The sequence below is a fragment of the Peromyscus californicus genome, unplaced genomic scaffold (assembly GCF_007827085.1).
Source record: "Peromyscus californicus insignis strain IS unplaced genomic scaffold, ASM782708v3 Scaffold_10__1_contigs__length_136768540, whole genome shotgun sequence".
Lineage (NCBI taxonomy): Eukaryota > Metazoa > Chordata > Mammalia > Rodentia > Cricetidae > Peromyscus > Peromyscus californicus.
Window position 1 is genome coordinate 18,444,699 of NW_026294391.1, and position 27,987 is coordinate 18,472,685.

The 27,987-nt window shown below is 42.5% G+C and overlaps 1 protein-coding gene and 1 long non-coding RNA gene across 4 annotated transcripts in view; both read right to left on the bottom strand.

The window, feature by feature from the left end:
* Shroom2 (shroom family member 2) overlaps positions 1 to 27,987 on the bottom strand; it is a 290,381-nt gene that overhangs the window by 21,431 nt on the left and 240,963 nt on the right. The window lies entirely within an intron of this gene.
* LOC128094008 (uncharacterized) lies at positions 130 to 27,870 on the bottom strand. 2 transcript variants are annotated; one of them, XR_008212824.1, is made up of 3 exons: positions 27,599 to 27,870; positions 7,145 to 7,355; positions 130 to 1,434 (listed from the first exon to the last, which is right to left on the bottom strand). It is a non-coding gene; the product is annotated as an uncharacterized LOC128094008 (long non-coding RNA). The 2 variants fall into 2 exon arrangements; XR_008212826.1 differs by lacking the exon at positions 27,599 to 27,870 and adding an exon at positions 27,014 to 27,410.

Here is a 27,987-nt window from a genome sequence, read left to right on the forward strand (position 1 = left end):
TAAACACATGTAAAGATTACATGATAGCTGTAGGACACATATACAATACTAGCTTTCAGGAATCTAAGGCAGGAAGATTTTGAGTTCAAAGTCAGTATAGGTAACTTGTCTCAAACAAAATAAAATGGGTAAGGCTTATAGCTTAGTGATGACAACTTTGCCTAATATATATGAGGACCTGGATTCTAGTTCAACATTATCAAGAAGTGGGTAGGAGGGAGATAGGCAGGTGTGCTGGCATATTCCTATAACCCTAGCATTTGGGAAGCTGAAGTAGAAGGACCAAGATCAAGGGAGCCCAAGTTTCACAGAGAGACTCTACTTCAAAAACAGATAGATAGATAGATGGACAGGCATGTGAAATACATATTGAAAATAGAGATTAGATGATGGACACAACACAGGTGAGTGGGTGGACAGTTAGCCTCACACTAACAGAGGGTTTCTCAGGCCAGCACTGAGAGTATCTGGGGGCTGTCTAATACACTATAAGATCTTTAGTAGTATCTGCTACCTATCCACTAGATGTCAGGAGTGCTCCATTCTCCAGTGTAACAGAGAAACCTACCAAATTACACTCCTAAAGGTCCCTAGAGAGGATGGATATGTGGATACTGCCATAATCATGCCAGTTGTAAGCTAAGGACATTAACAGCTGCAGTGGGCATCATCTTACCTCTGCTAAGTCCCATACAATCAAATCCAGGTATGATAATTTAAAAACTTACCAAAAAGTGCTAAGTACTGGGGACCCCCCAAAAAAACCATCACCTCCCCCTAGAAGCAATCATGAATATCAATATACCCCTAAGTCCCTTCTTTCACTTCTAAGCCTACAAGATAGGGAATGAGGAACAAGCACCCCATGTTATGTGCCATCTACTCACTTGTCCTCTGTGACTCTAGGTGAGGGGACTTTGGGAAGCAGCTTCCTCCGCTGCTGAGCTTCCTCCAGAAGGTACTCGTCTTTGGGGAAAATTCCCTCCATCAGATCCATGGTGGTTTTGATCTTCACACTGGGGTCCAAGATGTCAGCCAATGACTTGTCCTTTCCCACAATCTCTCTGGCTAATTCTTCAGACTTCAAGTCATCCTCAGTCTTCTCCTTGGCCTTCCCATAGTTGAGTGAGGGAGGGGAAGAACAGCTATCTCTGACAGGAGGTGCAGGGGTGCTGGGAGGCCGGGGCTCTGGAGGGCGGGCTCTATAAGGGGCTTCCACCTCCTGTCGTGTGTACACACAGAAGCGGGGAGTAGCACTGCTCCGATGTACTCAATGTCTTGATCTGGTCCCTCTCCAGCCCACTGGGCAGGGCAGGCAGCTCGGCTGGGCATGCGAGACTCTGGCGGCTCTCCTTCTCGGGCTGGCTTTCTGAGTGTACAATTTTTATGGGCACCATCTTCACAGTGGTGTTGTTGTCCATCACCCGCTCAATTCTGCAAAGACAAGGGCTGTCCTCTGAAATCTTGACATGTACAGATTCCCACCCACGATTCATACAGGGATCCCAACACAAAGACCCACTGTCAACCAGCCAAACAGAAAGACAAGGCAGAGGTTGGAAATTGTCCTCATCTGACCCCTCACATGGTCTCCGGATGCCTAGCAGTCCAACTCAAATTCTGCCACACACCTATAGGCACTGGAGGGAGAGAGAGGTCCTGGATGACATGAGATATTTAATATTCATTTTTGCTTTCTAATGAAATTGGGCATTGAACCCAGGGACTTAGGTGAAGACAAGTGCTCTATCACATGAGCTATAGCTAACATTCCTTGATTTCGTGTTTTTATTCTGAGGGCAATGCAAAAAAAAAATGCATCAAGCCCCATTTGTTAAATCTCCCTTTGTAGGAAAAATCATCAATGGATAGAATTACTACAAGTCTAAAAGTAGGTTGTTGTATACCATCAGGTGCCTGGGTGGCCTTCCATGTCCCTGGAAAACTTCTATTGGGAGTTGCTGTGCTTGGAATCATTGCTGAGTACCTCCACCCATGAGTCCCTCTCAGGAGCTTTGTCATGTGCACTGCATCCCATGTTCCATGTGTCTCCCACATATTAACACCTGAAGCCACCCTTACAAAGACATGCCACTGTAAGGGATACCCTGCTGTACACAGGGAATTCACTTGTTCTGTTTTAGTGTCAGTGATTTACCCAGGGCAAACATGTTTTAAAAACGACAAGTTTTTAGCTAGGCATAGTAACTCATGCCTGTAATCCTAGCACTAGGGAGGCTGAGGCAGGAGGACTGCTGAGTTTGTGGCTAGTCTGTGATAAACAGCAAATAGATTCTCAAAAAAGCAAAAAAGAAAACTAGCATTCACTGGGACAAAAAGCCACTTCCTAGATTCACACAGGTCTTCAGCCCCAATGTAAGACACTCTGTTTTGCTATGAAGCCCACTGTGTTCACTATAGTTCTAATGACTTGAGAAGCTATAGGCACCCTAAGCTGACTGGCATATGAAAATGCTATCACATAGGTCATCTTATTGCTTTTCCTATTGCTATGATAAGAACGTTTATGTGCACCCAAATTCCTAGGCTGATTTTTTTTTGAGACAGGGTCTCACTATGTAGACCAGGCTGGCCTCAAACACACAGGAGCAGCCTCTGCCTCTTGAGTGCTGTAATTAAAGGCGTGTGCCACAATGTATGGCTTCCTAGGTTGAAATTTAATACCCTAGGTATGGTCTTAGAAGATAGAGCCTTAGAGAAGTGGTATGTTGAAAATGGAGCCTCATGGATGGTATTAATGTCTTTATAAAAGAACGTTACAGAGTTTCCTGCCTCCTCTACATATGAAGACATAACAAGAAGGTGCCATCTATGAAACAGGTTTCTGAATCTGCCACACTTTGACCTTGGTCTTCCAGTCTCCAGAAACATGAGCAAGCCATCTCTGTTGTTTCTAAGCCAATTAGCCCATGGGATTATATTAAAGCAGAAACTACCAGACTAGGACACCTTCTGTCCAGATCCCTAACAATGCTATTAATTGAAAGATGTTTAAATGATACCATTTAAGACATAAAACACAGCTGAGGCATACACGTAAAGCTGTGGATTCAACACCATCACTGGAGACTGTGCTTGTTTTTTTTTTCTTGTGGTTGTTAATGCCATACAAGCTAACATCTTCTGGGAAGAAAGAAGTGCAATTGGAAAATGCCTCCATCAGACTGGCCTACAGGCAAGTCTGTGGGGCATTTTCTTGATTAATTTGATGTGGGAGGGCCCAGCCCACCGTGGCAGGTGGTCCTGGGTTGTATGAGAAAGCAGGCTGACAAAACTGTACAATGGGAAAAAGAAAGCATCTTCAACAAATGGTGCTGCCATAACTGGATGCCAACATGTAGAAGACTGCAAATAGATCCATATCTATCGCCAAGCACAAAACTCAAGTCCAAGTGGATCAAAGACCTCAACATAAATCCAGTTACACTGAACTTGATAGAAGAGTAGGAAGTAGTCTTGAACGCATTGCCATACGAGACCACTTCCTAAATACAACACCAGTAGCACAGACACTGAAAGCAACAATTAGTAAATGGGACCAACTCAAACTGAGAAGCTTTTGCAGGGCAAAGGACATGGTCAATAAGACAAAATGACAGCCTACAGAATGGGAAAAGATCTTCACCAACCCCACATCTGACAGAGGGTTGATCTCCAAAATATATAAAGAACTCAAGAAACTAGACATCAAAATACCAAACAATCCAATTAAAAATAGATTACAGAGCTAAACAGAGAATTCTCAAGAGAAGAATCTCAAATAGCCAAGAGACATTTAAGGAATTGCTCAACATCCTTGCATCAGAGAGGTGCAAATCAAAACAACTCAGATACCATCTTACACCTGTCAGAATGGTTATGATCAAAAACACTGATAACAGCTTATGCTGGAAAGGATGTGGAACACTTTTGGTGGGAGTGCAAACTTGTACAGCCACTTTGGAAATCAGTATGGTGGTATCTCAGAAAATTGGGTATCAATCTACCTCAGTACCCAGCTATACCACTCTTGGGCATAACCCAAGGAATGCTCAATCATACCAGAAGGACACATGCTCAACTATGTTCATAGCAGCATTATTTGTAATATCCAGAACCTGGAAACAACCTAGATGCCCCTCAACCAAAGAATGGATAAAGAAAATGTGGCACATATATACAATGGAATACTACTCAGCAGTAAAAAACAATGACATCATGAAATTTGCAGGCAAATGGATGGAACTAAAAAAATATCATCCTGAGTGAGTTAACCCAGAGTCAGAAGGACAAACATGGTATGTATTCACTCATAAATGGATACTAGATGTAAAGCAAAGGATAACCAGACTACAACCCACAGCTCCAGAGAAGCTAGCTAACAAGGAGGATCCTAAGAGGGACACATGGATCGCAATGGAGGGTAGAGGATGGGGGATGAGAACATAAGGGAATGGTATGGTAGAGCTGGAACAGGGACAGAGTGGGAGAGCAAGGAAAGAGATACCATGATAGAGGTAGATATCATGGGAATAGGGAGAAACAGAGTGCTAGGGAAGTTCCCAGGAATCCACAAGGATGACCCCACCTTAGATTACTAGCAATAGTGGAGAGGGTGCCTGAACTGGCCTACTCCAGTAATCAGATTGGTGAATACCCTGTCATCATAGAGCCTTCATCCAGTAACTGATGGAAGCAGATGCAGAGATCCACAGACAAACACCAAGCTGAGCTCCAGGAGTCCAGTTGCAGAGGGAGAGAAGAGGGATTCTATGAGCAAGGGGCATCAAGAGCATGATGGGGAAACCTACAGAGACAACCAAACCAAACTAGTGGGAACTCATGAACAGCAGACCAATAGCTGTAGAGCCTCCATGGAACTGGACTAGGCCCTATGCATAGTCGAGATACTTGTTTAGCTTGACCTGCTTAAGGGTCCCCCTGGCACTGGTATCAGGATCCATCCCTGGTGCATGAGTGGGCTTTTTGGAGCCCAGTGCCTATGGTGGGACATCCTACACAGCCTTGGTACAGGGTGAGGGAATTGGACCTGCCTCAACTGAGTGTACCAGGCTCTGCTGTCTCCCCATGGGAGGCCTTGCCTTGGAGGAGGTGGGAATGGGGGTTGGGCTGGGAGGGGAGGCTGGGGGGCAGGAGGAGGGAGGAGAGGGGCATCTGTGGTTGGTATGTAAAATGGATAGAACACTTCTTAATAATAAACAAAAGAAAAAAAAAGAAAGCAGGCTGAGCAAGCCATGGAGAACAAGCCAGTAAGCAGTGTTCCTCCAAGGTCTCTGCTTCAGTTCCTGCTCTGATTTTCTTTAATGATGGCTTATAAGCTGTGAGGTGAAAGAGATCCTTTCCTCCCCAAGTTGCTTTTGGTCATGGACCTTATCACAGCAGTAGAAACCTAACCAGGACAGAGATATAATTACATCAATGATGTCCTTTCTAAAATGATTTTTTATTATTTGAGAATTCCACACATACTCATGTTTCATCAAATCTACCCCACATTCCCCCACTATTCCTTCCCAATTTTATGTTGCTTTTTGTTTTGCTTTGTCTTTTAAAACCTCTGAGTCCACTTAGTGTTGTTAGTATGTGCATGGGTGTAGGACTGTCTATTGAAGCATGGGTAGCCTCCCAGGGGACATATCTTGAAAGAAAAACTGACTCTCCCTCTCTCATTGATTGCCAACAGCTTCTCAGTAGGGGGTGGGACTTTGTGACATCTATGCTGGGATTTGTCTGGCTTAATCTTGAGCATGTAGTCAAAGCCACTGTGAGCTCCTACGTGCAGCTGTCCTGTGCTGTCTGGAAAACAGTTTCATTGTAGTCATTCACTACCTTTGCCTCTTACAAGCTTTCCAGTCACTCTTCCACAACGATCTCTGAATTTTGGGAGAAAGTGTGATATCATGTCCCATTTAGGGTTGAAAACTTAGAAGTTTCATATTCTCTGCAAGAGTTATTGATCTCTATGTTAATTGTCTTCTATTGCAAAAGAAGTTTATCTGATGAGGGTTAAGATGTACCAACCTATGGGTATAAAGACAAGTACTTAAGGGAAGGTTTAATGCCATGTCCACTTAGCAGAATGATAGTAGTTGCTTTTCTTTCTCTCCTAGGGTCTAAGACCTACCCAGCTATGAGTGCCTGGCACTGTTAACAGTACTGCTACTGTTCTGTTTTGTGGAGCAGCTCTTAAATCCAATCAGAAAATAGGTTGGTTACTCCCATAACATTCCTATCACTACTGCACCAGTAGATCTTTCCAGGCAATTCATCATAATTCCCCAGAGTTCACAGCTGGGTAAAATTGTTGATTAGTTTATTCCCCTAGTATTGTCAATAACACCTTCTAGCAATATGAAATATAGCCAGTGGTGATGAAGCTTTTAGGTCATTACCAGCTTGTTTTCATGTTTTATGATTCAAGTATGTGGTATCTTCAGCAATAGGATCTTACCATGAAGTTCTGGAAGGTAACCAACAGCAATGGTAATAACCTATAATGAATGGGGTCTATGAGACCTTACTGACCAATAACTTGAAAAGAGGTAGCCCACGACACTGGGCTTTTTATCTGAGTTATTCAGAAGTTTAAGGGTGGTAGGTTGAGGAACTAAGGATATAGCTCGGTTAATAGAGTCCTTGGCTATCTCAGCACTTTAGAGGTTAGAGGCAATAGGATGAAGAGTTCAAAGACATTATAGGTTACACAGACAATCTAGGCTACACAGTGAGTTCAAGACCAACCCAGGTTATACATCAAGATCCTGTATCCAAAAAACAAGAGGGAAGGAAGGAGAGAGGGGGAAATTTAAAGAGTATGAAACTACTGGACATTATTCAACTTTACCTAAAGATCTTATACTTAGGTTAAATCTGATTTTGATCACTGGCAAAACATGCTTAGTCTGCATGTGCCAGGGAATAAGACAAATGGAAATGAATTCGGGCACGAAGGGGATCATGATGTCACTAAATTATAACTGGTCATTTGAGCTGTGGCTCATTCTCCACACAATTTTCTATGATCAAATTTTTACCCCAGTGTTTGAAGCTGCAGCAAGGCTCCAGCAACAAACACTGAAGGGATGATAGAATGAATACATAATATGCTGTCATAGGACAATACCTTGCTGAGTTGTCTTCATGGATAAGCAGGGGAGGCTTATCTGTCAGCTTCTGTGGGGCAAATTGGGGTGAAGGGGAGCGAGAGGTTTCCATGGTTGATGTCTGTAGCTGTCGACACTTGGAAGAGAGCTGGGCTTCTGGCTGAGGGAAAGTTGTATCCTCATTCACATGCTGGCTGTCTCGTGGCTGGGGCACTGCTGAGCACAGAGGGGCTACAAGAGAAGGACAGGTGAATCACACACACATCCGGGACTCAGTAAATGGTGCTAGTGAGGACTTGTTGGGACAGCTAGGTAAGAGTCTGTAGGTGTACTCTCTAGGCTCCAGTACTTTTTGGGCTCGAGATTAGGCAGTGAAGGCTTCTGAGGTGGGGCTGTCTTCTTAAGGAGCCAGGCTGTGCTCACTGGTTACAAAGTGTGCTCCTGAACAGGTAGGGGTGAAGAGGGACCCTGGATTTGGGGGTCCCAAGTCTGACAGTGTGCTCTCCTCTGAGTATGTATATTTTTGAGATAGAGTCCTGGCTTGGTCCAGGCCATCCCTGTGGAGGTTCTGGGTCTTCCTGGGAGTGGAACAATTCTGGCAATGTGGAATTGGCCTGTGGGTTCTCATTCAGTAGGTCCCTGCAATGTTTCTCAAACTGACTTCCTAACACTGGGCATCTGCTTGTCTAGAGGAAGATGTAATAAAAATTAGGCAAGAATTCTGATTAGGATCTTCTCTGTTAGATCATTTTAAGGACTACAAATTTTCTAACACCTGTGCCTACTGCCACTTGTGATGTGGTAACAATCTATAACACATGCTATATATGTTAGGCTATATGTGGAACATGTTCTATATGAAACACGAGGCATTAATGGCACATACATATAGATCTGGCATAGGACACACAAGTATATACCAACTACATTTCTTTAATTAAAAGAAATACACCCCCACAAAAAAGAAAAAAAATCATATTTTTGTGAAAATTGTCAGATCCAAATATATTTGGGACTATTTAATTCAAGTTGTAATATTTTTACACAGCATATGGAAAATGCTTATATATAGGGACAGACCTTTCTAAGATGGGCCAAGAATCAATTCAGTCATAAAACCTTTAAAATAAGACATGACAAATGAGAAAAACAACAACTGCTTATTTTGGAAACAGCTATGACTTACAGAGTTTCCCCTTACACTATCATTTCATATGAACATACATATATACGCATAGGCCACATCCATGACATACATATAGAAGCTGGTCTGGATATATGATTATTCATGTCAAAAGCCTATGGGCTGACTAGCAAATTTATAACAATTCAGTGTGTAGTACCTCTGCCAACAAACCACACCAAACCAATCCCAAGGAGAAAACAAACCTCTGACTTAAGGAAAAGAGCAATTCTCAGTCTAAAATTGACTTTTGAGCTGGGCATGGTGTTTCATGTCATCCCAGTATTTGGGAGGCCAAAGTAGGAAGACTACATCTAGTTAAAAGTCAGACTGGGCTACAAAGTGAGTTGTCTCAAAAACAATCAGTTGACTTTTGAGGGATACAGTATATAGTTCAGTGGTAGGACACTTGCCTAATATGTGCAAGGCTCTAAGTTTGATCAATAGGTTGCGGGGGGGGGGGGGGGGGGTGGAGACACAATACCAAGAAAACTTTTCTACTAACTCAAAGGACAGCATGTATAAGTAGCAATGAGATGATATAACCTAGTCACTGACAAGAGGAATGCAGACCTGTCCCTGTTTCATATCCAGAGTACTTAAGATGCCTCTTTTTACAACCTGGATATGATGCATAATATTTCGGTGTTACAGGTGGGGTCTGAAGGACTATTATACCAGTGTCCTGCCTTGTGGTTGCTAACCCTGCTGTGTTCTGAGGAGAGGAGAGGGGGGAAGGTCCCGTCCTGGGTTAACACATACTCCAGAGTAGAGCACTCTGATGCCCTACATTCCAAAAACAGAGAGCTAAACAACAACGGAGCTAGAAACTGACATCCTAATGACACAGCAGCAGTAAAGACTCATTAAGGGAAATTATTTCCTCTTGCAGAGAGGATGAAATCTCTGGCCTGTGTAGAGAGTTAACATTCCTGAGCTGGCTACTGACCTGGCTAAGGGACTCAAGAGGATGGGTTCATCTTTAAACCATGCTAAGAAAGATAGAAGGAATAGCCTTTTACTTAGACAATGTACTTTTCCTTCCCTGAATTCCTGCTCCCTAGTGTAGTCCCCAAGCTGCTACGATGTTCTGTAGGGTTTGCCTGCCTTAGAAGAGTATAACCTTTCCTTTTGTTGTTGTTTGTTTCTTCTTTTTCAATGCTATCCAGAGCCTAAGTATACTTTCTCTAGTACTTGGGCTTTTTCATTCTTCCTAGGCAGACACTCTACCAAATAAGCTACATCCCATGCCCCTTTTCACATTCTATAGAGCTTTCCTTCACACCATGTGGCTGAGCTCCATACTGGCTTAACTCAATCAGCATGGTTCTTTTTCCTTCTCTCCTCCAGTCTGCCCTTCTGCATAGCTGCTTAGGTTTACAGTTCACCTGCCCTGAGGTTCTTCTTTTAAACTCTAATAAAATTGTCCTCAAGTTTCTGTTTGAGGCCATTCTTAAATTCTTTTATTCATGAGGGGACCCCAATTTCCCTGGTATCACCAAGAAAACAAAACAACTTAGGTCCTCATGAAATGCTTTCCCTAATATTAACTTTCTGAAATGTAGTAGCCATGTGCCCAGCCAAAAGATCCTGGTACTTAGTATTATTTGATAAACAGTCACTGTATTATATAACCAGAATCAAATGAGCTGCAATTTATTGCTAAAATCTAAGTATTGTTAGTTACTCACATGCACACTGGTTAAAAAGGAAACATACTTGCAAAATGACACTGGCTGGGAGGGTTGAAAGCATGCTTTCACACATGCTAAACAAGCACTATACTGCTAAACTATATGAGCAGTTTAGCAATCTCTGATTTCTAATCTCTCATCTCAGACTGAAGTGTCTGAGACTTACTCAGAAACTGAAGAGAACTCATACACCAGAGACAGCTTCACTTGCAAAGAGGGGTTGGTAAATAATGACTTAGGGCAAAAGATACGCTGAGAAAACATGCCTTGAGCTAGACTGGGCTTCTCTCCTGGCTAGATGACCCTCTAGGTTCCTTCTCGGCTTACTCTAGAAACACCCCACGTAGCATTTGAGGGCTCTGTATTTGGCAGAGCAGTGCATAGCAGAGCTCACTTATGCTAGCAGTTTAGTACACAATAATCTACCTAGAAAGTTATCTTCATTCACACTACAATTGACACAACAATTTAATGTACCTTCCCCCAACAATTCCCTTCTCCATTTTTCTTGGCCCTTTTAAACTCCAAGTTTGCAGAGTCAACACTATAAAATCACCAACTGATTTTAGCTGCCCTAGTTAATAAGAATCCAGTAAATCAGGTCACAGATATACATAATAAAAAAGGACCAAAATGTAACAATTTTGAGTTCTGTTGGGACCATATTCAAATCTGTGTATTTTTAATGGTGTTCAAGAGATATATAATGCAGGACAGAGGCTAGTATGGCATGTTTTGTGCTATGTTTGAATGTAGGCATATATTTATAAATAGATGTATATTGTATATGCTATGTATGCTGTCTGTGCGGATGTGTATGTGAATGTACATGTGTGCCAGTAGTGCATATATGTGTATGTGCATATCCATACTCTGTTGTATGTTATATATGTAGATTTATGGCTGTGTATATGTGGCTGCGTCATGCACATACATCCTTTGATTTATACTATTTTTCTAAATCAGGGTCTCACACAGTACATAACTATTGATGCAAAACCCACAATTCTCACCTAAAAGGGAATAAGAGATAGCTTATTCAGGGGCCATATTTGAGTAACTGTAACCCAGGAACACAGGTTTAGGTTGCCCCGAATTCCATGTTCAAATATGGAAGAAGATTTATAGTTTTACCAAACAAAGAAAGTCATACAAGGCAAGTTTAAAATACACTTGGTGTGTACACCAGAGGTGGTTACAGAAAGATGGGGGGATTTTTCCTATAGGCCTGAGATGTTATCTGATGACATTCTTAGTTTTGGGATGGTAGAAGCTAATGGTCCACTAAGTGAATAGATTCCAAAGGTTTTAATCTATTAGTCACAAGATATTCCAACACAGAGGTAGACAAGAAATGGTTATTCACAGGGCTAAAGCTAGTCCAAGTGAAGTAGTCCAACATCTTCATATTACTGCAGTTTTAAACAGCCAATTAGCCTGTACAAACACAGCTTCTCTCCAGGAATTTTCATTGATACTATGTTAGCCTCAAACTTACCATCCTTCTGCCTCAGCCTCCCAAGTGCTGAGATTAGGCACGTACCACCTTATCTGGCTTTTGGTGGGGATAACTAGGAAATGAACCCAGGGCTTTATGCATGCTAGCATGTGCCCTACCACAGAACTATATCCTTAGCCCCCTTTTTTTATTTTAAGACAGGGTCTCAGTAAGTTGTTCAACTTGTCCTTTAATTCATCCCATAGCCCAAGTAGGCCTTGCACTTGTGATCTATCAGCTTCAGTCTGTTGAATAGCCAGGCTTGTCCATTTTTCATTCATTTGAAATAAAACACAAGTGACAAAAGGCCTATAATCTTGGCACTTAGGGGGGCAGAGATAGGAGGATCAGGAGACCAGGAGTTCAGGGTTATCCTTTGATTGCATAGTGCGTTCAAGTAGCTTGGGCAATATGGCGATCCTAAGAAAGGGAAGGCAGCAAGGGAGGCAGGAGTGAGGGATGGATGTCCAGAGACAAAAATAATATAATATAATAAGATGACTAAGGACTTTGTTTCCTCGTGTCAGTATGTTACCCTGAGAATAATACTGGAGCAGGAAGTGCAGCCAAAGGAAGGCTGCAAAGGCAACAGCATCCCAGAGTCCTGGCAACTGCTATTCAGGCTGGGTATGTGGTTCATTCTCATCTAAAACATACCAATAACTAGTTACCAAAAAATGCATCAGTTCTAAGGTGTGAAGGGGGCTCTAAGCAGAGGTGCCAGAGACCTGCAATGGGTGCTACCAGGCATGCAGTTATCACTAGACACCCACCATACAACCAAGGTGGTAAATGATCTAGAACGGGATTACAGAGTCTAACAAAGTTCACCTAAAGAGGACAAGGACATTGCAAGAGCCTACCATAATGCCATGTGGCAGAAACCATTTGTTGAGATTAAGTTGTGCCCTGCTCCAAGTTACACTGTTATATAAACAATGGTTTTTCAGGCTGTGTTTCTGTGTTTTATCTGAAGAGACTCCATTCTAAAAGCAGCTTTTGATTCAATTTGGAGATTGGAGGATGATTGTACCTTGGTCTACATAAACACCATCATTTGTCCAGCACCACTCACAAGACACACACTGGTAAGAATGTATTTCTAGGAGGAGAAAGCATGGTCCTGCCCAGTACCTTGTGGCGCCAGGCAACCAGGCACTATTATGGTGAGCAAATGTATGGAGTGGTATGAGGGGGGAGGGAGGGAGGGAGGGAGGGAGAGAGGGAGAGAGGGAGGATGGGAGAGAGGGAGAGGAGGGAGGGAGGGAGGGAGAGAGGGAGGGAAGGAGAGAGAGAGAGAGAGAATGAGAGAATGAGAGAGAATGAGAGAGAATGAGAGAATGAGAATGGTTCATTTCCTGTGAACAGAGGTGTATCTGAAGAGGAGGAGAGGGCTTGAGGTGGGTGGTCTAATTCCTACTCAGGGCCATGGTGATGTCTGGGCCCGGGCTGCTGCTGGGGCCCATGTCTGGTTCATGGCCCTGATGCAGCCATGGTCTCTGTTGATGTCCATAGCTCCTGATATCACTGAAGGCTGAGAGGATAGGGCTGTGCAGAGTTGACTCCACCCCTCAATGGCTGCAACACTAGGAAGAACTGGTCCTGCCCCTCTCCAGCTGAAGCACTCAGGAGAAAGGGTCCTACTCCTCACCTGGGCAGCACAATGGAGCTGACCCCATTCATGGGGACATGGGTGAGCTGGCCCTGAGAGGGTGAGAATGTTAGAGGAGGTCATGCCCCTCTAGTCTGCCATGTGGTGGAATGGGTAAGGAGGGAAAGCTGTCCTCTTCCCTTTGCCCCTCGCTACCTGCAGCAGGCAGGGGAGCTGATGCAACCCCTCACCAGCTGTAGCACCCGGGAGAATGGACCCTCTGCCTTGCCTGGGCAGCACAGTAAAGTTGACCCTGTAGTCAGGGGTATGGTGAGTCAGTCCTGAAGGTGTGAGAATGGGATTGTTGGTACTGCCTCCCTTGTCTGCAGTGTGGTGGTGGGGGGTAAGGGAAAGATGCCCTCCCCACTCACTCCTACCATCTCCAGCTGGTGAGGGAGCTGACCCCTTTCATGGGAGATCCTGCCCTGCCTCTCATCTGCCATATGGTAGCATGGGTAGGGGACAGATACCCCTTCCCCTCAACACCTGTGGCAGGTGGGAGAGCTGGCCCTGAGGTCATAAGAATCAGAGAGTTGTCACTGCCCCTTACCAGCTGCAGCACTCAGAGAACAGGTCCTGCACATCCCCTGGGCAACACAGAGCTAGCCCTGCTGGTGTAGGTATGGGAGAGCCAATCCTGGTGGCATGAAAGCAGGAGAACCGGCCCTGCCCCTTGCTCATTGCTACAAGGGGTGAACTAGCCAGGGCAATACCAAAGAGCTCACCCTGGTGGTGAAGACAGGGGAGAGTTGGTGGGCTGACCAATCCGGCAACTACCCAAGCTCAGAACTAAGGTTGAGCTGTCCCACCCCATCTATAATCCGCTGGAGCATGTAAAGGGGCCAATCCTGCAGACCTAAAGCTGCAGGATCTCTATGACAGAGGACAAAAACAGGATAGTCAAAAGAAATTCCATTAAGGGCCCAGTATCAATAGTGTAGCAGAAACCAGAGGCCTCAAACCAGACCAATGACTTGTTGCAATGAACACTTCCAAGTAGATATTATGGATAAATGGGTAAACTGTGTGACTTACTGTGTCACACTATGGATTCCACGACAAGATTTTTCTTTCTTTCTTTTTTCTTCTTACTTTTTCTTAAATTTTACTTTATTTTGGGGATGGGGTTGCAAGGGAAGAGGGTGGATATGAAGGGATAGGAAGATGAAAGGGATCAAGGTGCATGATGTAAAAGACACAGAAAATAAATAAAAAGAAAGTTTAAAACAAGATTGTATTTCTAAAAGTAAAATGGATTTTATAGATTTACCGAAGTAAACTGGGACTATAGGAACACATGGTCATATTAAAACCAGAAAGGGCCTGAGAGATGGCTGTGTGGTTAAGAGTGCTGCATACTGCTTTTCCAGAGGACCTAGGTTCTGTTCTCAGTACCCATGTATGGCAGCTTACAACTACCTGTAAGTACAGCTCTAGACAGACCCATTGCCTCTGGGCCCCTGTGGGCACTGCACTAATGTGCACATAATACACCCTCCACACCCCCACACCACACACACACACACACACACACACACACACACACACACACACACACACACACACCCCGACACACAATTAAAATAAAATATTTTAAAATCTTAAGGATTTTTCGAACCACATAGGAAAATCTGGTCCAAGAACTTATTGGACACATCAGATGGAAGTAAAATGGAGACACTCTCAGCTGGACTTTAAAAGGACATCTAATGGCCCCTACTACCCTATCATCTGATTACCCAGTATATGCATCAGAGATTCAATAGGCAGAGAATTCTTGAGTGTCCCAGAAGCTTCACTGAGATTCAATACCTACTGTTGAAATGATCACTTGATTTGCTGTCACTCTGCTTGTTTGTCTGCCATCCATTTGTGTATCTATTCTTCTGTCTTGACCTACTTCTATGGCCTTCACAGTCCCACTCCTTACTTTTGCAGCTCAATTCCACCCTGAGGCTTGACTCAGGCCTGATTCTATAGCTTGACTCACAGCAAACCTTCAACAGTTCATTATATCATACTCATTCCCACAGAGACTCTTTATACTGATGGGACTACTTGGTAAATTCCTGCCAATAAAACATGATATACTTCGTGAATTTATTGTTTTCAATAAATGCTGGCATCATAGAAAGGCGAAAATGTGTCTGTTCTGGTTTAGCATGCTGACACCACCAATCGGGGAAAACAGACAAATGCTCTAGAAATCCTATTAACCTCACTGTTATTTAAATTGGCATATCTGATCCTCCTCTGGAGACTACCAGGTCCAGAACTCAATGGGGAGTTTCTGTTTATGAGGAATGACTGTTTTATTTCCAGACTCCATCTGCTCACTACAACAGCTGAGAAATCTGCATTCAATGCTCTCAATTTGTGTTTTCTGCTCCCTAAAGCCACATCTTAGGCACACCTGTCTCCTTACCACATGGGCCCTTAGACATGCCAGCCCTATTCCAATCTTCATGTCCCACCCTAGCATGGGACTCTGAAGTGGTCTTACAGTTCACTTCTACTCAGCCTCTGCTCTTCACCTAGCATGAAGCACCTTAACAGGTGACCCATGAGCTATATTCTCCAGGGCCTAAAAGGCAACCCTTTATATATGTAAATATCAGCTGGGCAGTGGTGGTGCATGCCTTTAGTTCCAGCACTTGGGTAACAGGCAGGTGGATCTCTTAGTTTGAGACCAGCCTGATCTACAGAGTGAATTCCAGGACAGCCAGGACTACACGATACAGCCCGAACTGACCTACTCTGGTGATGGGATGGCCAAACACCCTAATTGTCGTGCTAGAAACCCCATCCAACTACTGAGGGATCTGGATGCAGAGATCCATGGCTAGGCCCCAGGTGGATCTCTGGGAGTCCAATTAGCGAGAATGAGGAGGGTTTATATGAACGAGAATTGTTGAGACCAAGGTTGGATAAAGCACAGGGACAAATTGCCAAATGAATGGAAACACATGAACTATGAACCAATGGCTGAGGGGTCCCCACTGGATCAGGCCCTCTGAATGGGTGAGATAGTTGATTGGCTTGATCTGTTTGGGAGGCATCCAGGCAGTGGGACCAGATCTTGTGCTCATTGCATGAGTTGGCTGTTTGAAACCTGGGGCCTATGCAGGATTGTTTGGCTCGGCCTGGGAGGAGGGGACTAGACCTACCTGGACTGAGTCTACCAGGTTGACCTCAGTCTGTGGGGAAGGCTTTGCCCTGGAGGAGATGGAAATGGGGGGGGGGGGTTGGGGGGAAGGTGAGGGGGACGGGAGGGGGGGGGAGAACAAGGGAATCTGTGGCTGATATGTAGAACTGAATTGTATTGCAAAATAAAAATTTAAAATTAAAAAAAAAGAAATTCTAAAAAAAACATAGTAATTCAAATAAATAAACAAATAAGGAGATAGATACATAAATTAATTAATTAATAAACAAATAAGACTTTAGTAAAAAAAAATTCATCTTACTACTGGAAATAATTTACTTGTCACTTTGTTAAGGCATTTCCTGTGACCTTGCCTGTAATTGTCTCACTTTAGGTTTGATATTTAGTAAATATTTTAGAGAGAAAAAAAAAGAAAAACAAACAAAAAAAAGAAGGAAAAATATGTAAATACCCTTGTTGCTGCCATTCACTTTTAGTCACTGTGAAGAATGTTACACATGGTGGGGGTATTTTTTCAAGATGCAAACAGCTAAGTCCTTGATGAAATAACCTTGTATATGGACATTCTAACTTAAATAAATTTTTTACTACTGTATTATTACTAATTAATTCATTATTGTTTTGCTTATAGACTTCATAACTATCTTTATCAAGGATGATGGGGAAATTTTCCAAATCTTTTGGATTCATTAATGAACAAACACTGCAGGGTCTTCCTTTCCCATCCATTCTTGGCTTTTGCTGTCAATGACTGGAACAGGACTCTAATTCATCATCAGTTTTTGCTCTATCAATGACATGGTGTCTAATGCCTTAGTAAAATATGAGTCCCATGTAATCTGGTGTTTTGCTGGCAGATACTTCTAATCATGATCTATAGTATACCAGCTTTATGTCCATAAACAAGCTTGAGGAAGCTTCATAGCCTTTCAGATACATGGTCATCACAGGCCATACTATATTACACATGTGTGCATTGGTCACTTTTCTAGTCACTGTAATAAAATATCTGATAAAATATGAGAAGAATGCTTTCTTTGGACTCCTGGTTTCAGAGGGATTTCAGTCCATCATAGCTAAGGATGACATGGTAAAGAAGTTCAATGGCAGTGGGAACATACGAGGGAGGCTTCTTCATATCTTAGTGGAACAGTAAGCAGAGAAAGCAGGGCAGAATAAGGGGCAGGAATAACCTTCAAAGGCTCATCCATATTTCTACCAGCTAGGCTCCATAGCCATCCAAATTGTGCTATGAGCAGTGACTGAACATTCAAAACATAAGGCTATGGGAGACATTTCAGATCAAATCATAAGTGGATAGCTGTAAGTAATCTGAGGCACAGAGATCCCATGGTATAATAGAAGATTTGTGTAGAGTTCCTCTGAGCCATGCAGCTAAGACAGATGCAACAGCTGTCTGTAGATGAAAGGAGCCATCCATGGTTCTCCATGACAAAATCACCAACCAACTGATTTCTAAGACACAATACAGCCCAGGAAGAATACACACAGCTCAGGGAGAACAGCCCAAAGTTCTGAGTTAGGACGGACATTTCCCCCAAGAGGCTAAGTCAGTCACTCAGTGATTACTAGGTGTCAAGGCCACCAGTAAAACTCTGGGCTATGACAGAACAAACTTTCAACAGACGATAACTGAGTGTGGTGGTTTGAGTGAGGATGGCCCCACAGGCTCATATATTTGAATATTTGTTTCCCAGTTGGTGGAACTGTTTGAGAAGGGTTGGGGGTATAGCCTTGTTGAAAGAGACTGGGGGGCAGGCTTTGAGGTTTCCCAAGACCTGTGTTATTTCTAGTGTGTTCTCTCTCTGCCTCCTACTTGCAGGTGAAGATGTGAGTTTTGAGATGTTCCTGTTGCCTCTGAAACCAAAAGCCTAAATAAACATTTTCTTTTATAAATTGCCTTGGTCATGGTATTTTGTTAAAATAGAAAGTAAGACACTAAGGTACTTCCTCCTTTCATTTAAGCATGATATAAAATTCTAACATGCCTTACACAAGCTTATTATTCACAGTACACTGTCAAGTAAAGCAACATGGGCTAGAGAGGTGGCTCAGTGGCTAAGGCAATTGCTGTGCAAGTATGAGGATGAGTAATCCCATTGCTCCTATACTGAGGTGGGAGGCAGAAGCAGGAGAATCCCTAGAAGTTTGTATGTGAGTAGCCTGGTATAGGCAACAGTAAAACAATGAGACCCTGTTTCAAACAAGGTGGAAGGTAAGAACCAATATCTGAGGTTTTCTTCTGACCTTCACATGTATGATGTGGCATATATATCCATTATAAACACACAGACACAGACACACAATGAACAGGAGCTGTTCTATGCTGTGGCCTGAGAATCATACTTGAGAGCTAGCTGCCCAATTTATTTGCAAAGTACCCAATTAACTCAGAACAACCAGGGTGGAACCCAGGGTCCCTGCCTTGGAAACAGAGTTGCGTTTCCACAAAGGGGAAATGTCAGCATCCCATAAGTCTCATGTTCTCTCTAGTTTCACATTCACGTTTGAAAGTGGCATCCAGGAAGTACATCTCCACTGGCTGTGGGTATAAACAAAAGTGATTTGGGAAAGGGTAGACTTAGTCATCATCAATTACAGATAGCTAGTCTGCCCTACAGCTTAGAGGCACGTATCAGTCAGATCTTTGTGTAGAAGTCAGGTAACTAGGAGACAGGACACCCAAGACACTCCACATACAAGTCTCCTAAGTAAGCCCCTGGTATTCTCCACCACCCTTCCCACGTTCCTGATAATTCTTAGGAGTCACATTAATCCTTGTTCAAGTACAAGTGGTAGGCTCTTCCATCAACACAGCATCCCATAACTTTGACATGAAGTGGGAAATGAGACAGTGGGATATGGCACCAGAGCCCCAAAGAGGCAATCAGTTAAGCAACTGACCAATCAACAAAGGAACAGACCTTATCAAAAACATTTAAAGAGCATGAACATTTAAGAATAATGGTACCAGCTACATTTGTAGAAATGCCAATTAATCATCAGACTTCCCAGAGCACAAGCAGCTGCAGAGTAGGGACTGTCTGATTACCCTCTGCCAAATTTTCAGGTATGGAAACAAGATGGTTGAGCATCTCTTATCTCAACTGTTTGGGAGAAGACATATTTGAATTTGGAATTAAAAGATTATTTTGGACTATTTGCATATATACACATATGAAAAATGAAATACCTATGGAATGGAATTTAATTATAAACATGAATGCAATATGCTAACTTATGCCATGCACTTATATACATAGACACACATTTACGTTTTACATGATTCATATACATAGTTGAAAGAATTTTAGTTTACTGTTTTTAGTGCACCTGCATTTTTACTTCAAGCCATCACAGTATAATGTATAATGTCAAGTGTAGAAATTCAACTCTTGTGGCATTGTGTTTCTGATTCAAGAGAATTTTAGATTTCAGGTTTGTGGACTAGGGATGATTAACCTGTATTTGCCAAATTAACAGACAAATTATACCTATTATGACAAGGAAAAGAACTATTTCTGCAAGTTCTGTTCAAACTCTTGGATCTTTTCATTTAGCAGTTTTCTTTGTTTGGGGATTTGGGAGAGTATCTTTAAGACAGGATTTCACTATGCAGCCAAGACTGGTCTCAAAATTGCAATGCAGACCAGGCAAGCCTGCCTCAACTTTCGGAGTAGTTGAGATAGCAGATGTACACTACAATGCCCAGTCTTTTGTGTCTTGCTGGATGTCCTTTGGGGGAAAACACAAGCACAGAAACATCCTGACTTAGGTCATGTGTTTACTACAATGCCTCCTGGCTAAAACTTCTCTTTCTATGCCAGCCTGTGTTTTTCATACCATGTGGGAAAAGCAATTACTTTAGAAAACCAGATGAGTTTTATTTCTCCAATGTCTTCACAGATGGATTTAAAAGGTTTGCAGTTTCCTTGGGATTTCATTTTAGCTTACAGAAACTCAGATGCCAAGTAGCAATGAAGTTGCTTTAGACAAAATGATAAGTCATTTGTGGTTAAATGGGTTGGGGAGTAGATACATTAAAAGAGAAATTCCACTCACAGATGATGCAAACTCAAATTAACAGGCACTGACTTTTAATACTATCCAGTAATTTTAAAGAGGGGAGTAGGCTGGGAAATGCCTGCTGTGCAAGCATGAAAATTTGAGTTTGAATCACCAACATCTATGTAAAAGCTGGATGTGGTGGTGTATGTGTGTAACACCAGTCTTGGAGAGAAATTTGAAAAAAGAGGATCCCTGAAGCTCACTGGCTAGTCAGACTCACCATATTATTGATGACCTCTAGGTTAAGTTAAGAGACTGTTTTAAAAAATAAGGTGGCCTGGTCTACAGAGTAAGTTCCAGGACAGCTAGGACTACACAGTGAAACCCTGTCTCTAAAAACAAAAACCAAAAAGAAGGTAGAAAGTTATAAGGACACTAATATAGACTTTTGAACTCTATATGCATGTACAGACACACAGACACAGACACAGACAGACACACAGACACACACACACACAGACACACACACACACACACACACACCAGCAGCAGCAGCCTGGACCTGGAAATTATAATAATCTATTATAACTGCTGTTCAAGTGTCCCAGTGAACAAACTATGCTTTTACAACACACATTCTGAGAATCTGTGGCAAGGCCTTTCTCATTTCTGTGGCGCCATCACTTCATACTTGGTCCCAAGATTTGAGGCAACAAGGAACTGGGATCTGCTCAAACTTAGTAAGAAGGCTGGGAAAAGAGTTGAACACTGAAGAATGACATGCCTCAAAATCCATTTCAAAACCAGCTCTCCAAGCAATTTGGATGTCAAGAAAACATTAGGAATCTGTTTTGTGAAACCTCTCCTTTCAAATTCCTTCTCTCCTACTTTTCTACCCATTACATGTAGGTATCAAAAGTTATATTCCTGGCACTTTAATCCTTGACTCTGCATGTCCCTTCCAAAGGAAATAATCATTATCTATAAAAATGGTGACATTGAATGTCCCCTGGCATCAGGTCTAGGGGAAACCTACCTATGTCCCTCCAGTCAGAACAACTTCCTGAGCCCTGGGCCAGACTCTCTCTTCAAAATGCTATGCCTTCAAAATGAAGTCTGTGGAGCTCCACTTGGGTAAAACAACATTGCCCCCAGATAAAACTGAAAAGAGGCCAGGAAAGTTTGGTTGTTTGTTCTTAAAAACATAGTTTTCCAAACCTCATCACACTCTCTACCACATAAAACTCTTCCTGGCATTCTCATACGCATATTCCTTCTCTCTCCCCATTACTCTCTCTGCCTGTCTCACCCTTCCATCTGTCCTTCCTTCCTTCTCTTACTTGAGGCAGGATTTCATGTGTCTCAGGTTGGTTTTGAGCTAACTATATAGCCAAAGATAACCCTAGACTTCTGATCCACCTGTTTCCACCTCCTAAATGCTGGAATTAAGGTATGTACCCAAATGCCCACGTTATGCAATACTGGGGTTTGAATCCAGGGACTTCCTGGATGCTAGACAAGCACTTTACCAATTGGGATATATCACTAGCCTAACATTCTCCTTATCCCTTCACAGTGTTTATAAAATGAGCAATTATACATACTTTGTTGTTGTTGTCATTTCCCCTTTGACAACACCGGGAACTGCAAGTATGTAGGACCTCAGGCCTATGAGACAAGCACTCTACCACTGAGCTATAATTCCAATCTACTTTTATTTTCACATAAATTGCCCATCCTAGACTTGAACTTGAATCTTCCTGCCTTAGTCTCTCAAGTAGCTGAGCTTAAAAGCCTGGTTAACACCAGGTCAAGCCACTGGTGATTTTAAAGTTCTAGTATATGTCTTGCTATGCAGAACAGGGATTAGCAAACTAGACATTTGAATCCTTGGTTTGTCATGTTCCTTTCATTAAGAAAAAGTATGGGTATTAAATCACTGGTGTGCTGAATGGTTTATAAACAAAGTTTTATCATAATATACTGTTCTAGAACAATTTGGTCCTACTGTATGAAAACCTTCCCAAGATATTGTGAGACCTATGAAAGAGAGACAGATAGGGGCTAGAAAGATGGCTCAGTAGTTAAAACCACTTGTTGTTCTTGCAGAAGTCCCTGATTTGATTCCCAGCCCCCACATGGTGGTTAACAAACATCCATAATCAGTTCCAGGGGATCCAACAGAAATACACATGGTGCACATAAATGCACACAGGCAAAACAGTCATATACATAAAATAAAATAAATAAATCTTAATTTTATTAGGAGAAGCAGACAAATCTATGGCTGCACAGAATGTAATTTGTTGAGAGATTTACTAATATAAGTGTGGTCACAGGTTGTAACAAGACCAATTGGAGACCTACTATTTGAGTCAGAAAGGAGTATATATCTAATGACTTCATCCTACATATACCTGTTTATTTTAATTTAATATCAAAGAATAAGGAACATCCCTGGAGCCAGATTGTGATAGTTTGATGTAAATGACCCCTCTAAGATCACAGGGAGTGGCACTATTAGGAGATATGGCTTGTTGAATTAGCTGTGGCCTTGATGGAGGACGTGTGTCACTGTGGGGGTAGGCTTTGAGGTCTCCTATACTTAAGCTACACCTAGTTCAGTTTACTTCCTGTTGCCTGCCAATCAAGATGTAGTACTCTCAGCTCCTTCTCCAGCACCATGTCTGCCTGCATGTCACCATGTCCTGCCACGATGATAGTGAACTAAACCTCCGAAGCTGTAAGCCAGCCCCAACAAAATGTTTTCCTTTTATAAGAGTTGCCATGGTCATGGTGTCTCCTCATAGCAACAGAAACTAACTAAGACAAAGGGTCTGTTTTACTTATTTCTGGTATATTGGAAAACTATGTGAAGGAAATAGACCAGGGTTACTTAGTGTCAACCATGGAGGTGACAATTGAGGATCATAGCAATCACATCAAGTTGAATCCCTGTACCCTTCTTCCAATTTTGTTTCTTTGTTTGACACAGCATCTCAATATGTAGCTTACTCTGGCTTTGAACTCAGTGTCCCCTTACCTTAGCAACAACAAATGATGCTGGGATCACAAACATTTCTAAAGTCCTCGGCATAGCCCTTTCTTTTACCTAATACTTGGCAGACGAAGAGCATGACAGGGCGTACAGGACATGGCACTCTCCTCTAGTACTTGAGCACTCCAATCTCTTATGAGAGGTCAGGAATCCCTACCAGAAGCAATCAACCTTCTCTAAGCTAGGATTTCTTTCTACAATACAAAGTAACACATCAGTCTGAAAACTCTGGTTTGTTTTCATCCTTAGTCATTTTGTCTTCTTTGAAAAGCATTGTAGACTATTTCAGAATCAACAGAACTTTGGGTGGTTGCATATAATGCCATACAAACAGTAACAAGATACCAGCAACAATAACACATAGTTGCTAGAAGCTAGTGGCCACCAAAATATAGAACTGGTAGGTAGTACAGAGTCACCAAGTGTAGGCCATAAGAAGAGGATTCAACTTATGTGTTACAGAAATAATCTAACCCTAACCAACAGTAAATGTTTGAAAAGTACACACCATACTGTATGGATGTATTGTAACCTAAATGACAATGATTAAGAAAGGCCCACTTTTAGGATGAGATCTACATGAGCAGACTGGGTGTGTGGGGGGGTGGCAATTTGCGAGGAGTGGGGCATGAGAACATAGGGAAATGGGAGGGTCAAGCTGGAATAGGAACAGAGTGGGAGGGCAGGGAGGAAGATCCCATGATAGATGAGGACATCATGGGAACAGGAAGAGGCAGGGTGCCAGGGAGGCTCTCAGGAATCCACAAGGATGACCCCACCTTGGTCTGCTGGCAGTGGTCCAGAGGGTGCCTGGAGTGGTCTACTCTGGTGAATACCCTAACAGTCATTGTAGACACTTTGTCCAGTGACTGATGGAGGCAGATATAGAGATCCACGGCCAGGCACCAGACTGAGCTCTGGGAATCTAACTGATGAGAGAGAGGAGGGATTCTGCAGGCGAGGGACGTTGAGATCATGATAGGAGGATGTGCAGAGATAACCGGCCACACTAGTGGAAGCCCATGAACTGTGGTCTGGTGGCTGTGGAGCCCACATGGGACTGGACTAGGCCCTCTGGATACGGAAGACGTTGTTTGGCTCGAACTGTTTGGGGGGCACCCAGACAGGGGGATTGGGATCTGTCCCTGGTGCATGGGCAGGCTTTTGGGAATCCAGTGCCTGTGGTGTGACGACTTGCACAGCCTTGGTGCAGTGGGAAGGGGCTCAGTGTGCTGGGCTCTGTTGACTCCACATGGGAGACCTCGATTTGGGGGATGTGGGGATGTGGGGTGGCTTGGGAAAGAGGGCTGGGGAGTGGGAGGAGGAAGGAGGGGGGATCTGTGGATGGTATGTGGAGTGGGTAGGAAATTTCTTAATAAAGAAAAAAGAAAAAAAAAAGGAAGGCCCACTTTTAGAGAACTTACACTTTTGGAGGAGGGGATGAGGGGTGGGTCGAGGGGGGAGTTAGAGGGAATATGGAGGGGGATTGGGAGGAGGGATGAGGGGGGAATCTGTGGTTAGTATATAAAATGAATAAAAAAATTGAGAAGAAAGGCCCATTTTTAATAGGAATATGAACAGTAATGAACAAAAAGAAAAAAAAAAAACGACCAATAAATATACAAAAAAAGATTGCTGTTTCCCAGCCCCCAAAAATGCATGTTAAAACTGGTGGTTACTTAATAAACCACAGAATTATAAAATTAATGTTTAATATTGGCAAAGTTGTAAGAGGAACAGGACTTCCTAGGTTGCTGGTGAATGAAGCATAAATAGCAAGGATACACTTCATAGGTCCACCTCCTAAATACGTATCTACCATGTTTTAAGATAACCCACATGGAAATGTATGACTCTCTCAGTAAAATATGCTTACTTAAGTATTATTTGTAATTGTGAATGGCTAGAAACAGCTTTAAATGTCTACAGTGTAAGACAGATTTCTCACATCTTAAAATACCAGGCATAGTACATATAAAAGATTTTTGTATTTTTTAAACCCAGTTTACATACACTATTTGGAGAATGACTGCATATGTAAAATATATATTTGCATTGAAACAAGACTTCAAAGCAAAGACATTTCCACGTTCTGTAGTGGAATCACTGGGTGAGGGGATTAAGGATAGTTTTAATTTAAAAAAATTAATTTGAGCTATCTCCTCACCCCATCTAAGACTTTATTTTTTAAAGGGGTGTGTGTAAATAATTAAGTAGATCCTGAATCTCTTTGGACATCCAGAGATGTCTACCAATGATTTGACAGCTAAGTTGCTCTAGCAGAAACTAACTAAAACCTCTAGTGACCAAGGAAAAGGAAAGATGGATAGCTCAAAGTGGACATAAAATGCCAGCTTCTTCCTATGGCTCCTCAAACATGACCATCACATACATAAACACACACATACACATGTACTTACACACACACACACACACACACACACACACACACACACACACACAGACACACAAAAAATCTAAAGTAGTAAAGAGCCATACAAAAGTATTCTAAAAGGCCACATAAATTATTACCTTCCCCATCCTCCAGCATCCAAAGTCAGACTTTGGGGGAGTGGCCAGTCTGTGCAAAGCTCGAAGTAGCTAATAGGCATTTACTAAGTCATTTGTCACTACAGCTGGGTAGCAGAAACCTTCTACAACCCATTTGGTTAACGCATACTTGTGATTATTTCCAGAACTTTGAAAAAAATGCCTTTGTGCATGCTTGAATGAATGAGAATGCCCCTGCAAAGTTTCTCCTTAAGATAGAGGTAGGTATGTATGTGCGTATATGTATGCACAAGAATGGTTTTTTTTTCTACTATATATAATAAAGTATATAGACATGTCCCCTTTTCTACCACAAATGCAATATTTTCCCATGGCATCATCTATATCTATATCTATCTACCTACCTACCTATCTATCTATACTTTGCCTAGAAAATATGCCAACCATTCATCAAATTTGTACCAGTATTTTTATGTTTAAAATTATTTTTCATTCATTTTATAAATGCAGTTGGTAGGCAGCAAGTTGTTTAGTTATAATGCTACCAGATTTCAGAAAACCTTTCCTTAATTTGCCTTTTCTTTTCCTTTTTTTTTTTTGCCTCTGCACTGGCATAATCAATGCCTAAATGTGTGATTCAAGATGACACCTACTCCCATGAGTCAGTGGATACAGACTCAGATAGTGTGTGTATGTGTGTACAGAGATAGCTATGCAGCAATTTCCCTGTGAAAATGGCATTCCTTCCACACATATGAAAGCTTCCTTGCCTGTAGCAAAGGCAATTCATCATTTAGCAACATGACCAAAAACAATAACCTGCATTTTTAATCACAATGTAAGAGGCAGAAAAAGAAAACACAAGTACATGTATAATAATACATTTAAAGAAAGAACACTATCATAATCAAAATAAGTAACAAATTACAAGAACTAAAAATGTTAAAAGCCATGGAGATTCCATTTTCTCCTTGTAGGTTTTTTTTTTCACTGCAGTTAGCAAGCTGTGTGAATGTACTCATGGACCGATCGCATGACCAAGCATGCACACCTGTTTTTTACCCACCCACTCACCCCCATTTGGATGTGACTAACTCACCATTTTCTTTCAGTGTCCACACTCAGTGTCTCAGGAGTGAGAGTGCCTGCATCTTATAGCTACTGAAAAAGAAACGGCAATGCAGACAGGTCTTCACAGATTCCGGCATCCTAGTGCCAGCATACTCAGGTCACCCATGTGCTTCTCACACAGAGCAATTTTTCTACACAGCAAGGGCTACCAGTCCCACCAGTAGGGACGACAATTTTCAGTTCCAACGTGCTTTCAGCTAGCTGTAAAAATCAAGGCTGCAAAAACTGCATGTATCCTTAGACATGCATGCAGTATGGACAAACATGTCCCCTCTCACATGTGTGCATGGTTGCAGAGCTCCAGTCAGAATCTGCACCCTGATTTGCATGATTTTTCATCTTTAGAAAGAACAATAAACAATGAGAATGTTTGCAGATCTTGCCAGATCAGACCCACGCCATTGTGAGCTGACAAACAACCTGCCCTTTAAGACAGTAGAACAAAAGAAGCATTGGGAATTACACCACCCCCCTCACAAATAGCACAAGTGATTTTTAAAAGAGTTCCCTTCGGGGATAAGATGCCCTGAGAAGGAGCGCTAGAGTCTCTTACCTGCATCCCTGCTCGCTGCTGTAGACTGTGGCTCACTCTGTCTGCAAAGGCAGCTAAGTGCTTCAGGGACCCACAGCCCGCCTCTGCCACCGCAGAATCCAGCTGCCTACAGCATCGAGGAGTCACGAAGGCATGCTGGCAACAGCTGGAATATCAGAGCCTCCTGCCTTATGATGTACAAGTTTATGCAGGCTCTGTCAACTCAAGAACCCAGTATATCTGACCTCGGGGAATGTTCCTAACACTTCCCATGATTAAGCTGTAAGAGGCTTCTCCTTTTAAAATCCCTATCAGGCATGGGGGGAGGTCCTTCTTTTCCTATTTTTTAAAAATGAAAAATACAGAAGAATCTACTGCAAGGATATCATTCATGAATTCTACTTAAGAAC